The sequence below is a fragment of the Dermacentor variabilis genome, chromosome 8 (genome assembly GCF_050947875.1).
Source record: "Dermacentor variabilis isolate Ectoservices chromosome 8, ASM5094787v1, whole genome shotgun sequence".
Taxonomy (NCBI): Eukaryota; Metazoa; Arthropoda; class Arachnida; order Ixodida; family Ixodidae; genus Dermacentor; species Dermacentor variabilis.
The window spans coordinates 18332360-18351065 of NC_134575.1; the positions used below are offsets into that span (position 1 = coordinate 18332360).

The 18706-nt window shown below is 46.0% G+C and overlaps 1 long non-coding RNA gene across 1 annotated transcript in view; it reads right to left on the reverse strand.

Annotated features, from left to right (window-relative positions):
- The window catches only part of LOC142589745 (uncharacterized), a 153561-nt gene that overhangs the window by 43723 nt on the left and 91132 nt on the right, over window positions 1-18706 (reverse strand). Inside the window, exon 3 of the long non-coding RNA XR_012829919.1 lies at window positions 15642-15696. This is a non-coding gene — a long non-coding RNA (uncharacterized LOC142589745). The remainder of the gene's footprint in view (window positions 1-15641; window positions 15697-18706) is intronic.

Here is an 18706-nt window from a genome sequence, read left to right on the forward strand (position 1 = left end):
CCTCGGTTCGGGTTACGTGAAACACCCCGTAGATCTCTTCGAAGCGCACTTTCATGTCGCTCGAAAGCGCTGGATCGTCTGAATATTTACGTATTGCAGTATGGTGGAGTGTGCTCGGTCTGTGCTACCGTTACTGATGTTATTACTAGTTGAGGGCTCTCGTTTCCGTGTAATTCCGCAGTAAAACAACCGAGGCTATACCCAAATAACCTCACTGCACCAAACACACGCCTACGTGCGCATCGTTCATTTAACGAGGCAACGGCATTCAGCAGTTATTCACTTAATTGCATTGGCGATCATCGCCCATGGCTATGTGCACCTTCTCTCTCTCTCTCGCTCGCTATATATATATATATATATATATATATATATATATATATATATATATATATATATATATATATATATATATATATATATATATATATATATATATATATATATATATATATAGCTTTTCTTTCTTTTAATGCGCAGGACTAGTTGACCCATTCCAGGGCACATGGCGGTTAGATAGAAAGGTTAGGTTGTCTGTTAGGTCAGTTGTGTAGATAGGTGTCTCACGTAATTTCGGGCCTCTTTAACAAAACGAACGTGCGACCGCTGCTGACATCGAACCTTTCTTTGCCTTCGAGCACAGAAGCCCGGTGCTGTAACCATTAGACTACGATCGCTTTTTCTTTTTTCATCGCTATTACGCAAGACTGCTTCTTTCGTGACAGCTATAGCGAATTGACGCGTTGTGTTAGACAGCACCACCTCGGGGATTGGCCCACATCCCCCCCCCCCCTCCGTCCTTTTCCTCGTAGCAGATAACGCTACCTAGTAACAGCGCGATATTGGAGAGTTTTAGATTAGGGGACGCAAGCGGCTTGCGTGCCCTAATCTAAATCTAATGCTTCGCCTTCACGACAGAGCCAAGTCGAACATGTTTCTACGTCCCTCGGCCGGCGTACAAAATACCAACGTCGTTTTAACATAAACCGCATCACATATACGTAGGTTCGTGCGACATTATAACACTTAGTCGCGTTATGCTTAGTCATGCATGAAAGAATGTTTGCTTGCACACAGGAAGAGGGTGCACTGTATTACGCCACATTCTTAAAACAGAAAAGCTTCAAATGGTGCGTCATTTGGTATAATTTTTTTTTCAGTCGATAGGTATTGCTCACTCGCGCGCGCGTTCGTGCGTTTGCGTGCCTTTGTATGCATACGTAACAGGTTAAAAAAATCAGGCGAATTGTTGGCTACATATTGTAACGACCGCGCAAAAAAAGGAAAAGACACATGGATTGTCCCGTGCACCGTTCCCTGTCTTTGTGTCGTGTCTTTTATTTTCTTTTTTGAGCTGTTACAAAATGTGCGTGCGCGCGAGAACGTGAGTACAGACAGTTCAAGGCAGCGAGCTGACACAGGGATCGCCAGTGTCGTCTGCTTTCATTCTTCTGCCGTTGGTCGAGTACACCGAGCTTTCGCACTCGATAACGCACTGAGCGTATAATTGCAGGCTTCTGTTGCACGAAACGCTTTTCCGCTATTTTTCAAGCATTTCTTGTATACTTTACTTTTTTTTTCCGCCCTGGAAACTGAAACGCCACTCTCAATTGAGTACACAGCCAAGCTACGATGTCCTCACGTCCGCCTCATTTGCATGGGCACAGTAAAGGGGGTCCGAGCAGTCCACTTTCTCGCGTCGTTTCCCTTCAATCGAAATCCGTGCGCACTTAGAGAGAGAGAGAGAGAGAGAGAGTTAAAAGGCTCTGCCCATATAGTGCGTCTATTTCTGCGTCCGGTAACGATTTCGTGGCCAGCGAAAGTCCAGCGCGTGTGACCAGCGAACTCTCTCCCGCGCTAAGGCGCACGTACACACAAAACGCAGGCGCACAACTACCAAGGAGGTTATACTAATACTACTAGTATTATTAATGTTATATTGTATATTATATTAACACACTATTAATACTATTAGTATAATACTTATCAGTGCTAATAAGTATTAGTATAACCTCCTTGACAACGACACGCCCGTATACGCGTTCACAATTGCTGACGACGCAGAATTGCGCACGGCGCACGATGGCGTAAGAAGCCACTAGCCAAGCCGAAGCGAGACTGACAAAGCTGCAGTCCGGTTGATATATACAAGTGGTCTCATCAACCCTGTAATGCCCAACGTTCAACTTCCTTTCTTTTTCTTTTTTGCTATATAAGCAGAGTTTGATACACCAGAACACTTAGTTATAGCGGCAGAAACTTACCGCATATATGGCCTGCAGAAGCACTTTTGACAAGCTGGAGCGGTCCTTGTTTGCTGACGCTTCAGCAAAGCAGTCACCCATTGATTACTATACTGATTATGTTTTTCACTCAAGTAACGTTCCGTTCACGTTGTTCTACAAATGTATTCGGCGTGGCCACGTGTAAAGCAGAAAAATATTTATTTTTTTTTAGTTCTGGCCTCGGGCAATGAATAAGGCCACGAACGATTGTTCATTTTTCTGTGATGAGGAACTGCGCTGGGGACATCACAGGTGTAATGTGCGTAAGCGACTCGCGATTGGCCCGCAAAATCTGCGTAAGTTGTGACGTGTTCGGGGCTAAAACGCGAAAGCAGCGCAGGAAAAATAAAGGCGGGCACAGAGGCAGAATAAATGGGCCAGACTATCGCTGCACCGTCAAGGGAAAGTCTATTGAAGTGACGCGGGATCAATGCGCAAAAAAAAGAAAAAACGTGGGGGGGGGGGGGGGGGTAGGGGGCATGTCATATCGCTCACCACTCGACGCGAGCTCCGTGCAACGGGGTTAAAAACGAGAAAGAAAACAGCGAAAAAAAAAAGCAAGAAATGCACAAGGGTCGACATACTATCGCACAGATTGCGGGATATATTCCTTTACCCAAAAAGAGCGACCGACAGACCGCTAATGGAAGGCCATCGCATCGAAAGGGCGCCGGAGAGCGCCTTTTGGGTGAAGTAATACATGTTATCACGGCAGTAAGCAGGGTGGCATTATATGGGTTCTTGCGAGTCGCCTGCTCTTCTTTTTTTTTTTTTTTTTTTTTTTTGAGGGGCAAGCTTTCTTTGCCTATGCGGCGGCCACAAGCATTATGCGTCGCGTATACAGGATCTTGTTGATCTGTTAATGGGCCGATCTGTTGTCCGCCTTGTAAAAGTGCCCTTGACCCTTCGTCAAGTGAATTAACTTTCGCTTTCTTTTTGTTCGGGCCTCCCTCCCCACCATTCGTACCGGAAAATAAAGAAGTCATATATATATATATATATATATATATATATATATATATATATATATATATATATATATATATATATATATATATATATATATATATATGATGTATTAGTTTATTTAACAAAAGATGTATTACTTTCCTCGGTGGCAGCTACTGACAGCTCAATTTATGTACACATGCTATCTTTATCATGCTATTGACAGTTTTATTTCTTTTTTTATTGCGATAGCAATTATGTGCACACTCCACGCGAACTTGTGCTGTCGCCGTCGCCGTGAGGTTCCGCATATATTTAGGTATATGTATGCTATGTGCCACTCCTTGCTATATCACACGCGGTATGTGCGGGCTACATACTGCCGCACCATTTTATAGCTTAAGTAGTGCATACGAGGTCTTACATTCTTGACAACATTATTCCTCAGAATTTTTAGAATAGCAACCCACGAACCTATGTCACGAAACAAAACACCGACAGCTCATGCCTTTCATCTTAAATCTTCTCAGACTTTAATATTGCAAGTGCAAAACAATAACTAACCTCAAACCTTAAAATTATGCGATTTCATTGGTGCGACTGTGCACTACGTCCGGGATCGGCCCACGAAGGAGGTTTGAAACGTACCCGATGCGGAAAAGTGGCGATAAATTCGCTAAGAAAGACGTTGGCTTTAATTGATAACTAAATTAACAAGCATGGTGTCACGCAAGCACAAGCAAACATGAACATATCTAACTCGATGACCGCGGAAATTCACCCGCCGCGATGGCTTAGCAGCTACGGTGTTGCGCTGCCAATCACGAGGTCGCGGGATCGAACCCCCGCCGCGCCGGCCGCATTTCGATGGGGGCGAAATGCAAAAACGCTTGCGTCCCGTGCATTCGGGGCACATTAAAGATCCCCTGGCGGTCAAAAGCAGTCCGGAGTCCCCCACTAAGGCATGCCTCTAAATGAAATAGTGGTTTCGGCACGTAAAACCCTAGCGTTCATTCATTCACCGCGGAAATTCGCTGTCAGAACGCTGGAGTGAGGAAACGCGGCAGCAGCAGCGAGCGAATTGACCTTCGTCCTGCGTCTCGCATCCCCAACACGAACTAAGCCCCGAAAACACAGCGCGCGGCGGTCTCTGTCCCCGTCGCAGATGGCTTTCAAGATACAGCCGCTCAGAGTAGAACACCCCCCACCACCGTCCCTCCGGAGCATCGCGCGCGACGGAAGACGGCGCGCTTCCTCTCCGCTTTCCTCCCTTGCGTACGCGAGATTGACCCGCGATGTCGGCTCATCCTCGCACGCATTCACTTGCACATACCGCCTACTACGCGCGGCGATGATTTTATCGCCCTTGGACTTTGTACGGAACCTCACGGCGACGGCGACGGCAGATATGCGCCTGGAGTGTCCATATAATTGCTGTCGCGATAAAAACATAAATGAAATTGTCTGATGAGAGGATTCAAACAGAGGAGCCCTAGCACAGCAGCTCGGTCTTACTTAGCTTACGTTCACTTCAATTCATACTGCCACTACAGTGACGAGTCTTGTGCTTCGTGTAATATTCTAACATGTTGCTGTCGCATTCATTGCTTTCCCCGTAAGGCAAAACTGTGAGTTATTTATCACAAGCAATTCCTCTTACCTTCTTTTCATGTGGTATTCGTGACTCTCTCCTTGTTCAAAGGAGATAAAAACGCCTTGTGAAATGACGTCGATGGCTTGCCAAAAATGATAAAAACACAAAGGTCAAACTGACAGATTTCTTTTTACAGTGCATGCATCATCAATGTCATGTAGGACTAGACAAACACCTCCGGCACCTATGAAAGAATGCGTCTCTCTCTCTCTCTCTCCCTGTGTGTGTGTGTGTGTGTGTGCGTGTGTGTGTGTGTGTCAATTATTTCTGCGAAAGAACGCACTATCCCTGTACAATAAATCGATATTTCAGTATCCCGTAATTATGCGGACTAAATAGAAGATGCGCAAAGCATTATATACTACCCTAACTTTGAGTTTCTTTCAACGAAGAAGTCTACGTGAAATTATGCAACCGTCGCGCAGTTATCGACAGCGAGTCACAACTCTCGACCGAAACGGGACATACACCTCCGTAGACTCTGCACGCCCTAAAGCGAAGAGAACTTCACCGAGGTGGCCTTCCCAACGCTGCACCGTACTCAGCGGTCTACTCTGCACCACGACCAAAGCAGGCGTCCGTGCGCGCCGCTTGAAATCGGCCGCTGGCGGTTATTTTTTCGCCGAAAAGAGGAAGTTGGCTTCGCCTCCTAACACCCACCCGCGATCTCCCGCTGGGAGGTGATTAATTGCGTCGCCGAAAAGACAAAAAAAGAAAGAAAGAAAGAGGGAAGTGCACGACGCTCTCGCTCCACTTCGCCGACAAAGAATATCGATTTCCGCCGACTAAAGCTTAGCTTTGCAACCGGGGGAAGCATGCTTCATGGGGACAGCGAAAAAAAAAATAAAGGCAAAAGTGAGTTGCTGAGGGTGGACATGGTGCGGGTAAGCGTTGCGCCAGAACTGTCTTTCATTAGCGGCCCGACTGAGACGGAGAAGTCTCCCGTAGCGTAACGCCAGTATAGAGTGTGGAGGACGGTACGTACAACAGTCTTGCGTATACATCTATATAGATGAGCGCGTCCCAGGAATCGGCCTCGCTCTTTCCGAAACCGGCGAGCCGCCTCGTCTAGACGGCCGACTAGACTCGGGAGAGGAACCACGCAAGGTCACCCGGTACACCGAGACTCCCGACTTCACAGTCGTGTTCCTCTTGATTATTTCTCTATATCCTTGTTTATTGGACGCTTAATCTTAATCGGCGAACTGCTTATCGTTACACAATCACTACGTTAAAAAAAATTGTGCGGCACCCACGCGCTGTGGGCGTCGGTGTACAGCAGCAACGCTTTTATGAGCCGCTAAGTCGAAACGGTCCGTCACGATTTCATTAGTCCGCGATATATGCTCAGCGATTGAAACGCGATGCGCCGAGGTGCCGAATATACAGCGACGATGCGTCGCACAGCCTTTCGCCTTTCCTGTGGTGCAGAAATGCATCCGCTCGGCGGTCCGGCGAACACGGAATTAAATGCTCGGGGTCTTTACGCGCCAAAACCACGATCCGATTACGCAGGACGCCAAACGGCGAAGTATTCTGTGAATGTAATACTGACCGCCTTAAGTTCTTTCACGGGCACCTAAGCCTAAGTACGCGTGTGATTTCATTCTCTCTCTCTCGCTCGCTCTCTATCGCTCTCTTTCTTCTTCTTCCTTCTTTTTTTTTTTTGCATTTCGTCCTATGATACGTGGTTGCCGCGGCCGAGACCGAAACCACGACTCCGAGCTCAACGGCGCTATGCCTCAGCTACTGCTATCCCGCGATGGGATTCTATTCGGCGGGTTGAAGGCCTTACTTGAGTTAATATTAAGGTTCCCGCGGTCTACGGAGCTTAACGATAGACTTTAAAAACGCCGCCCACTATGCCGCTCTATAGCGTACGCGCTTTTTTAGTGCTCGTCTCGCTTTCTCTCTATCTCCCCTTTCCACTCTCTTTCTCTTTTTATTCCCCTTAACCCTTCCCCCGTGCAGGGTAGATAACCGCAACTACCTCTGGTTAACCTCCCTGCCTTCCTCTGTATGCTCTCTCTCTCTCTCTCTCTCTATTCGGTGGGACAGCCGACGAAGACGACCCGCCAAAGGGCGGGGACATACACCCACTAAGGAAAATCACACACTCGAGGGTGGATTGGATGTCGAAACACACCTCCCCCCTCCCCCTTTTTTTTTTTTTGCACCCTTACTTGACAAGTTTCGAAAATGGATGCATTCGTTAGCGGAACACCCTTAGTACTCCTTTTCATTAATTTCAGTGCACTAAAAGAGTGTTTTTGTTCAAAACGTGCACCTTGCAGGAATTTAAGGGTGCTCGGGCACTTCGACGTTTCGAGCAAGTAGAAAGCCACACGCGCGTATTTTCCCAGCGCTTTGCACCAACACGTATGCTTCTAGCATGTCGTATCGTCACAGTAGGCTACGGATGTTAACCTGCTACTTCATGCACACGGCGCCTGCGGTGGTGGAGCGGAAAGACACAGCTTTTTCTTTCACTTTCTACCCTGCCTTTCGGTTTTTACCACTGGATTCGTTTGGGTTGTTTCAACTCGGTGTTATTTTGCAGATTTCACTTATTTATCAATAATGTAGGTCTTCTGCAGGCCCGTGCAGGTAGCGGGCATACAACATCACAGGTATCTAATGAAATTCGACAAGTTTTCAGAAGAACAGAAGAACAACAGGAACAATATGAGGAAGACCGGAACACCTTTTCAATAGCAAGTACATCAATAGTATATTACCTACACAGTTACACTTCGCATACGCTATAAAAATAAATCTACTATTAGAAACTGTATACTAGACATGCATGAGCAATGAGATGTCCAAACAAAAACAGTAGAATACAACACTACAACATGATTTCTGCACTTTTACGCCAGCTAGCTGCCAATCGCCGGCAAATCATAACGCGTCAGCCAATCGTAGTCGTCCAGGCGCACGTTCTTTCTGGCGTAGCACCGGGGCCGGCTTCTCCGCGCTAAGCCTCGCGCTCTTTCATGTCGTGCCGGTTGGAATGAACATTCGCAGATAGGTGCGGATAAATCTATTGCCGATAAGTACGCGACGTTTATCACGGAGGTGGCGCGGCTCGGTCGCACAATGCAAAGATACCACTTACATAGTCCTCACATCTTAGCGCTACAGCTGCGCTTAAATTGCTTCACCTCGGTGCTAATTCGCAGACAATCTGAAGCAAATATCTGAGGAATTTCAGTAAAACTTCATTTGGGCCTATAGCTGGAGCACAATTCTGAACTTAAGCTCACAGCGCAAACACCTAAGACGGACCACAAAAGGAAGATACGACACACACAGCGCCATCTTCCTTTTGTGGTCCGTCTTAGGTATTCGCGCTGTAAGCTTAAGTTCACAATCTGGGGAGCGTGGCGCCTGCACACCAGAGAAGCTATAGAAACGCAGCTGCACCCTTAAGAGCGCCGCGTTATTCTCTGTAACTACGTATAGGCGAAGTGGTCGAGAGGTAACATTTCCGACTCGCGATCTCTGCATGTCCGCAGTTTGCATTCAGGCTGCGCAGGTTCTTTCTTTCCTTCGCTTGATTTTCTATAGACGCCTCAGAAAACAGTCCGGGATTACTTCGGCGGACGTCCGAAAGGCCAGGGTAGTGATATATTAAATTTTATAGCTGCAAAAATAAAATATAGTGTGCATTTGGCAAAAACACACATTGTGAGAAAGGGTGCAATTCCGAAAATTCGCCCTTTCATATGGGTGTATTAGTACGCCCATACACCGTTATTTCTGGGTGTAAGAGGGTGAGTCAGGAAAACACCCTTAAGGGTGCAATTTTTCCTTAGTGCGTAGGCAAAGAAAGCTTCGTTTTGAAATGGCTCCATTCGCATTCAAAAGACTAATGCCCCGTCGAGGACACTTGAAATGCGAGCAAGGGCTAACTGTAAAATGCGTTCTTCCGTTTCCGCTTCCGGTAGTACGCAGTAAAATAACTGACACCCTTTAAAGTGAATAAGGATGCAGATCGGTTTATAACTAACACCTTCACACAAAAATGGTGTAATTGTGTGAGTTATAGACCGATTTTAAGGGTGCCGAATTACTTTGAAGTGAACGAGTGATAGTGGCAAGATTTCAACTTATACACCCACACAATGTTCTTGGCGACCAAATAAGTACACCGGCGGCAGGTCGTGCTCTCGATGTTAATACTTGCGAAGGGTGTTCTGCTTAGTAAGTTCTTACTCGCGATTCATCTGTCCCCGGTAGCATAATGTGTATTGAATACTCTAAAGATAGCTTGTGGAACGCCGAAAACCATTTAAGCACAAAGACACCATAAGAAAGAAGGAAGTCCTGGCAAATGCGCAGTCTTTGAAAAGTAAGAGCTCGTGCTATAGTATTTAACTCATTCTATCCAAATATCCGCGAGCACCGCACTTCTAATGAATCGCGTTCACTCCAATGGGACGCGAGCAGAGTGGCCTGCAACCACCTATTGCGAAGCGTTCCCGAAGAAGGCAATTACTTGGGAGATTAATCAGTGCCCGCCTATCGCGAAAATGCAATACGCCAGCGCGTAGTTATCTTTTGCGGTACATTCATTTGAAGGCTGTCACAGTTACCGAGCGACATCACGTGACGGCACTCCAGTCCCCACATAAAACGGATCATAATATTCGGCCGAAGATATGTTCACTTATCGGAAGGTTAGCCTGGTTGTATGAAACACTTTAGCCCGGCTGTTTGACTTCCTTTTTTTTTCGAACTGCGTTTCCCCTCTTAGGGCATGGGCATCTTGGCTCGGAATCAGTGAATTTCGGGTATAGATAAAAAAACATAAGCGATTATCAATCCTCAAGTTCACACGTCCACACGCGCTGCCGAATAAGCTCGAACCGAATTGTTCGGAAAGCTTTTAGTAACTGTCCGTTGGCAAACAGGCCGGGCGTGTTCACTAATAATAAGTTTAAAACGTCGTGAGTGGCTGGCACCTGCACTTGCGAACAGTTCTGGCGAAATAACTTCATTATGTTTAACAGGCCCTCTTTACCTTTACGACAACGTTCTAAACTCTGCTTCTAAACAAAGATAATGTCACAAGGCGTGTGTCACACTCGGTTTCACGTTCAGGCCACGGTGAGTCATGCATCCGTCTTTGACCCTGTACGGTCGAACGTATCCTATATGCGACGTCGGATTTGACGCCTCAAAACGATGCCGTACAAGCGCAGCAAACTTAGCACGATGCCTATAGTTTCGTTTTCCATACGATGCCGTGAAGTTTCACCTCTGGGTGGGTTAACCAACCAACCAAACAATCATTGATTAATTAATTACCGTACTAGGTGGTTACAACTCCAATAACATTTTATCGATTTCATTTGCAAATGCGTTCTCGATAGCCAGACATAGAGGTGAACAGGTAATCTAACTTTCTTTTTTTTTTTATCCGGAACTGCGTTCGGGCAAATTTTAATGTCGATTTTCAATGAACGCAGCGACGAACTGCCGGCGTGGCATTTCGCAACAGACTCGTTTACTAATACCTGTTCTCAAGCACGCGCCGGAGATTGGCCATGTTTCGCTAACGAGCCGCGGTAATTAGCAGTGTCACCAGCTTAGAGGAACGACGCTCATTAGCGATGACCGCCGTGCCCTTTCACGTAAATACTTCGCTCTGAGAAGCGAAAGGAAATCGAGGTTCATCGCCGTCGCTAGCTAGGTTACTATATTTGCTCATTACGTCCAGTTTACGACATAGTCGTCGTTGGAACCTGCCCTCTCTCTGAAAGATGCCTTGCAGAACCAAGCTTCCTTTTCTTTCTTTCTTTTTTGGAGCCCACGCGTGACCTGTAGTTATCGTAACTATATATATGCATGCTTGGCCGAGGCCGCAGACGTGCGTTTTAGTTTATTTCGTTTTATCATTTTATTGTCTTCAGTGAACGCGCAGATAATGTTGCAGGAGGGATTGGGTTAAGCTGCGTTACCCAAAAAGCGAAAAGATAAAGAATATATACGAGTTACCTGCATAGGTATACATACATACGAGGTGAAAAAACATACAAAATACACAGAATAATCAGACTGCCTGTTAGTACGCTTCTTGCCAGAAAGTAATCTGTGTATAAATTACTTAATAAAAGCTGCATTAGTAATACTTTCAGCGCTTTTAAAAAAGAACGTGACAGGCAGTAGCACGGGAAGAAACCGCAAATGTTGCTATTTTGCTGTGTAAGCCGTTGGTTTCGTTCGGTATTATCAGACTATCGTTATGGTAAGTATGCTTTGGTATTATTAGTAGCATTTCTGCTTCGCGTAGCGTAGTTCTGTGTGCTCTAGTCGAAGTCAGTATAACTAAATTTCATGTCAGCATAATCACAGATTTTCTTGCTAGTAAGCTTTCAGAAATCACTGCAATCCTTTATTCCTTAAACTACCTTCCACGTTCTATTAAACACTTCATATCAATTACCTTTTTCTGAGCCATTTAAACTATTGTCTTATCTGGGGTGCGACATGTGAAACTAATATCAACAGATTTTATATCCTCCAAAATAAAGTTCATTCCGAGTTATTCGTTCTAAAAAAATATATGATTTTCCTTCAGCATCTTTATTTCACGAACTTAAGACACCGAAAGTAAAGGCTCTATTAAGTATCCGGCGTCGGCGACCGGCGTCGGACGTCGCTTCGGCGAAACAAGTTTCGTATCTAATTTACCAACTATTCGTACCAACCACTCTTCTACCACCAAAGTTGCTCATACCTGGTAGTGTGTATAAGCACGACTGGACGAGGACGAAGAAAGAAACAGATACACAGACACAGCGTTTCACTTTCAACTATAGATCTATAGTTGAAAGTTGTTGAAAGTATGTTGAATCTATAGTTGAGAGTGAAGCGCTGTGTCTGTGTATCTGTTTCTTTCTTCGTCCTCGTCCAGTCGCGCTTATAAACACTACCATGGATTCTAACCAACTAGCCCACCAACGTGTTTTAACCAAGTTCATACCTGGTCTTTCATTCTTTACAAAGTTATTCCCCAGAATTTTGAGAACGGTAGCCCACAAACAAACGTAATGAAGAAAAAAAAACACCAACAGCTCATTTCTTTTATGTCAGCTCTTCTCAGACTGAAATATTTCGAGTGCGAAACAATGACAGAAGATCACGAAAGAGGCCACGGAAGAGGCCGCGTTTCTACCAGAAAGCTCGCCTTCGTGCATAGCATTCGCTGCCAGCGTTTCTCGGTAAACGTTACGGTTACATAAGCTGCAGTTGCCGGGAATCATGAAAAGCAGTCAGGGATCTTTGAATACTATGGCGTTCCGCTCTAAAAGGCGAAACTTGAAGCGTCCTCCAAATTTTTTTGTACTTGCGTGAAGAAATGAGCAGACAGTAAGCCTAAACTGCATCACTTGTACGGCTCAACTGCAGCAAAATGAAGCTCCTTATAATACAAGAAATCCAGAGTTCGGCGCGTGCCATAATCACGCACTAACTACGTATCGCAAACATTGCGCTCCAGGCAACCTCGGTTGCTAAATGATCTGATTGGTATTCAAAATGATAGTGTGTCTTGTTCGACTCGTGATAGTCTTGCTTTTTTTGCTCCCCCGTGTGAGTTTTATGCTATTATCTAAGGTTGAGCAGTGTATTGACATGTTGTACGTTTTCTTTGTTCTTTTCTTTATGCATCTTGTCTGTTTTCTTTTTTCTTGTCTGGGATGTTTATGCATAGTACGTAGTATTGCTTGAATTGTGAGCAGTTAGAAAAACTGTTTGCGCTCTGCTGCTCCTTTTGTTCACGTGTATTTGGGGCTGATCAGACTGCCACGTACGTACGTACGTACGTACGTACATACAGACATACATACATACATACATACATACATACATACATACATACATACATACATACATACATACATACATACATACATACATACATACATACATACATACATACATACATACATACATACATACATACATACATACCGATCCCACCAAGAAAAGAATGAAAGAACAGTAGTGATATCATCTACGTATTACTTCTCAAAGCACCGTTCTCCTTGCATTGCCTGCTAGCTAGCCGCAAAAGGCTGCGCTGTGATCCCTCATACCAACGATCCCAACCCACGTCAGGGATCAGGCCGCAACCACGAAAAAAATGGACTCTCCTCCCAGGCACGACGCGTAATGCGGGACCTGCCCGGGAGAAATGAAGTTGCGATGGGGGGAGCGTAACAGCAGACGGTCGCCCACGGCTCAGCCTAATTAGAAATGCAGATTAAGGCTCCATGTGGCCTGCGCAGGCGCCGTGGGACTGAGACCTGTGTTTTCCGCGTAGATGCACTTTCTCCTGGGCTGCTGCATCGTGATGTAGACAATAAAAATCGCAAAGGATACATTGTTTGTTTAATTCTATTTGAGCGGGTACAATATCTTCGCGAAAACAAAGGGTTCCCCGTTTCCCTTTCTTTTTCAAATTTTACGCATCGCCGTTTCAAAACAAGATGTACGAACAGCGTACACGATTCGTTATCGTCTGCAAAACAAACATTTATTTATGACTAGCTTTTCTTTCTTTTTCTTTATTTTTTGGTTGCTTGAACGCGGTATTCTTTCGGGGTGTTCAGACAGCACAGCAGAGAAGGTAGGGCTTGAGCTTGGTTACAAGGTCCCCAAGGATTCGGGCCTTGTATTCTCATCTACGGGACTCGACTATCCCGTGGTTACTTAAGTTCTTATATACCTTTTCATCAGGCGAGGAGGATAGGGCGCGCGGAGAGCCTTTCCTCCTCTCTGGCTTGTGCGATCCGGCGCGGCGCTGCTCGAAAGTATTGCTGCCGCGTGCTGCGGAACGATTTCGAGATGTTTTAGATCGTACTTTGCGAAATTTACGCAACGTCCGTTCACATAAGGCCTTCAGGGAAGCCTTTCGGCGCATCGGTAACTGCAGTACGCGGAAACGTCTCTTGGGGGCGTCAACATGTGACGCACGCCAGCCGCGGTGTGTGCATGTGCTGTGAACTATTTTGGGCGCATCGGTCTCAGTTCAACGAAGAGAACCGGTGTCTCCGTATTACCAGCATGAAATGATAAATCAGCTCACTGTCCGATCGCGTGGCGTAGCGACGAAAACATAAGAGCGCATGCTCGTCTACGGCCAACCTAAGGCAACTGCGAAACATCCAAGTGGCAGGCGCTACCAAATATTTGTGACGCACCAGCGTCTTTCTCACGCATTTCAAGTCGAGTAGGCTTGAAATCGGTATATGTCTACGCCAACCTCCTGCATGAGGCCGATGGCGCGGCTCAACACAGCGATCAATACGGTTGGGGAAACAGCACGATACATATAAAGCTATCTGCTTTGGCATTGCCTTTTTGCTCTGTAAAGCCATAATGTCCGAGAGGGATCGCATAAAAAGTATGCGATGGCTATTTTTGAGGACAAAATTTCCGTAATACGTGTAAGTGCGTCGTAGAGAACGGAACGAACACAATCGAAAAAAAAAAACGGTTATCATCATATATCTCGCGTAAAAAGTAGAGAAAACGGGCTAACACCGTAGTACGACCTAGCATAGTCACACCACACAATATTTACAGAACTATAAACGTTGATGCCACATGCTTAAACCACGCGCTATATAGAACAAAGATATCTGTAATCCATTAACTACCACTGCTTAGGATGCTCGCGCAGTTCGTAAACGGCCGCTTTGCTGCACAAGTATAGCTCACACTCTGAGGTATGCTGTTATTACTAACCAAAACTATATTACTCATGGGTGGAAACCTCATCGACCAAACCAAGCAATCACGCAATGTAATCTGCAGCTAACAGTTTGGACGCTTGTCAAAGTATGACAGCACAGCTCCAGTCGTAGCAGAACGGTACCCACGCTGTTACGATCGTCGCCTATGTTTCATTGCTCCTAAACCGCAGCTTAGAACTAGAGGATAATACTGCAATACGGTCACATTAGTGAATTGAACGTTCCGAGGCTGATTGCAGGCTCAAATATGCGCGAACACATCGCGTTGCGTGTTCCGCCCGCCTCAACGCCAGCAGAAAATCCGGCCATACGGACTTAAACCACTTCAGTACGTCTCACAGAACCGTTTTACACGTAGAAGACGCCACGTCATACTAAATAGACCGCACGAGCGCAAGAACAAACGCCAAAAACCACTGCCGAACGTATACCTGTCACGCAAAACGGAGCGCTCGCCCAAGCCAGCATGCCGACTGCCCATAGATGGCGCCACTGCGTACCAATATGGTGACGCCCATGAAAAAACGGTCTATAGCCCTTGCGGTCGTTTAGCGGCTATGGCGCTGCGCTGCTACGAACACTAGGTCGCGGGATCGAATCGCGATGGGGGCGAAATTCAAGAACGCCCGCGTCGTGTGCATCGGGGGGCACGTGAAAGATCCTCTGGTGGTAAAAATTAATCTGGAGTCCCCCCCCCCCCTTGATACGACGTGCTTCCTAATCAAATCGCGCTTTCGGCACGTAAACCTCTCAGAATTCAATCCATAGGTGCTCGCTCAAGATGTTTTGTTCTACTTTCCGCCCTCTGTCTTTTAACCCCTGACCCTTTTCTTTTTTTTTTTCAAGCGGCAGGGCGGAGTGTCCGTTTTAGGAGACAATTTCTGGCCTGCTTGTCTCTCAGCATGCGTATGTGCGGTATTTATATTGTACGATATGGCACAATTGATAATAATAACCATTAATAAATCAATCAAGTCATTGATTTACCGTGCGCAACAACAACCCTAAGGTGGGAGTGTTGACTCAGGCGCAGATTAAGCACCTAAAAAACAAAACATGCACACAATGAATAAAAAGAACAATTGTAAAAACAACAGTGTACATAACACAGCGCAAGGTAAACACAAAAGAAAGAGGAGAAAGGCAGTTGGAGCAAAGTGAATAATAATAATAATAATAATAATAATAATAATAATAATAATAATAATAATAATAATAATAATAATAATAATAATAATAATAATAATAATTACAGACAAAGATCTCGCAATTAACTTCAATCAATGTCCGCTTGCTTGCAAGAGGTAAAGAAAATGTTGTGTATGACTTCGTACTGACCGGCCCCGCTGCAATTCGCACCAGTCAAGGATTACCGACGTGAAAGCCGAACCACCACGCATAACGATAAGCTTATGCCGCGAGCGGATCACTGAGGTGCTCGGGTATGCGGGCGCGCCATGGATTGAGGCTCTTAATTTTGCTCCCTCACTATTACAGCTGGCTTAGCTATTCCGTACGTGCGTCAGTGGTTCCTCCTTATTTATATGCAATAAATGTAATAAAGCTTGGTGTCATTGCAGGAGGAGGAGGAGATTTTAATGAAGAGAAAGGAGAAGAGGTCGGCCTGAAGAGCGCGGCTCTAGCCTGGTACTCCTCACTGGGGAAAGGGGAAGGAGGAAATACAGGGAAAGGTAGGTGTCGGGTGTTTATGTTACGGTACAATGAGCTACTACACACACGTTGTCCAATATGCGGATGCACACTGAAGACACAATGCACGTAGGAGTAAGCTTGTCCACACACAACAACAACAAAAAATATCACGCAAACACATTTCGCACTGTCTGCACGTCTCACAGGTTCTAGAAGCGGTCGTCTAAACCAGTCTCACGTAGAAAGTTCAAGAGTGACTTTATGCATGTTGGGCACGGTCAACTCTTCTCCACGTGCCTAAAATCTTTTCTTCCGGTATATGTAGCGCTATAGATTCGGACTCAGAGGGCCCTGATTTGATAGCCAAGAGTGCTTCTTATGCATTTACAGCGCGACAGTAGTCCTTATAAGCACGTTATTCCTTTAAAATGCAGGCTGTTGTTCGTAAAACCTCACAAACCCCGCAACCAACCTAAAAGACAGCAATAGCCTAAGTAGGCACCCAGTCCCCATGCGACGCATTTATCACATTGACTTATTTGCCTCGTTACAGTGCATATCAAGTTTTGGCTATGCACAAGCATCAGAAGGCTGATAGGCGGTCTATACGCGTCGTGTATGGACAATAGCCCTTCGAAAGTGTGAGACCACAGAATGAGGCATATCAACAGTCTAGGCCCACGACAGTCATAGGCCTACTGTCGTGGGCCTATGACTGCTATAATTTCATAGAGGCCGTTGAGTCTGTTGACGTTCCGTAAAAAGTTACTATACTTATCGTTTTACTATCTTGGTCGACAGGTGTCTGCAGGATGTTATGTAGACTATGAAATGCAAGCGTTTATAGACTATGCAATGCAAGAAAGCGATGCCTTCAATGAAAACAAGCTGGATTACACTTAGGCAAAATGAAAAAGAAAGCTGTTGAAACAGCAGTCATAGGCCCCCCACGACAGTCTACGAACCAAAAAAAAAAAAAAAAAAAAACACAGGCTACGAACAATATGCGAGTACAACGTGTAGACATTACAGACAAACGTCTCCGCAGGCTTCCTATCCGCCCGCTCACTAATGCTTGCACAGCACCTGAATCCCACAACAGCAACATGAGCAATTCTCGCGTAAAAAAAAGCAAATGTTGCCCAGCTCCAACGCGAGTTCTCGGAACGGCAGAGCAACTATTGACCCCCCTCCCCTACCCCTTGAGTCGACAAGGAAGGTCACACGCTCGCTCTGTCTTCCCAGCGACCGAGTCGACTTCCCTAATTCCTTTATTTTTTTCCCCGCTCCCTCGCTTTAACCACAATCCCGGCGCTGGCGGCGGGGGGATTCCCCTGAGATACGATGTCGAGTTCTTAAACACACTTCGCAAAGGCCCGACCCCCACCCCCTTCCAGTGCCTTTCTTGCACGACGCACCCCGCAGTCTTCTCGACCTCCTTTCTCTCTGTCGCGTTTAGAAATTTCCTCACCGCCGTCTCTCTTATCTTATCCAACTCTTGTTTAAATAAAGTGGGTCGGCGCGGAGGGAACCGTCAAGCAGCGAAGGACGAACAAAGAGACAAAATGCAATCTTCTCGTCTCCCGTCGTGCGCCGTGGTACGGAACAGAACAAAAGTAGCACAGAACAAAAGGAACACGAGAAGCGAGAAAATCAACTGAGCAATGTCGGGGGAGGCTGCGGAAATGGAAGAGGGCTTACGTTTTGTTATCATTTATTCCGTGCAGTACAGCGAAATGCTCGTTGGTGCTTTGAAGCGGGCGAGGCCCCGATACGATTCCTGGGACATCGCACGCGGTCCTCGGTGCGAGCGCGGCAATACCTGTATTGTCCTGTTTTGTCTGGATTTCTTGTATGTGTGTGCTGTCCAGTTTTCGTCGAAAGCTTCCTTTGACTGGCGATAGCCATTTTGTAGATCGCGAACGGATCTTCGCATAACGCCTTCCTTCGGTCGGTGGGGGTCTTTACGAGATAGCGCAGAATCGGAAAAAAAATAGAAAATAACTTATCTGCTGGCTCGGAGATAAGAATCGCCATTGCATTCTCCCTCCGACTTGGGAAAACTGAGTGGGGCACCTGGTTGAAATGCAGATGTTGCGGCTTATCGGTGCGCAATATTTTAGGCTCTTGCGTTAATCATAGCTTTCGCAGTAAAGTGCTTACGTCACCGCTCGTAAGCGTTATACACACGGGTAGCAAAATAGCGCCAGAGAACACAAGGGACCAGACGACGAAGAAGGACGCGTACACAGGGTCGTTCACGTGTCGTTCTTCTTCGTCTGGTCCCTTGTGCTCTCTGGCGCTGTTTCACAACCGGCACGAACAAACTAGCCCAAAATTACGTCTCGACCAGTTATACAAACGTCATGCGCAGGTTTTCCTGAAGTCTGGTAAGAACG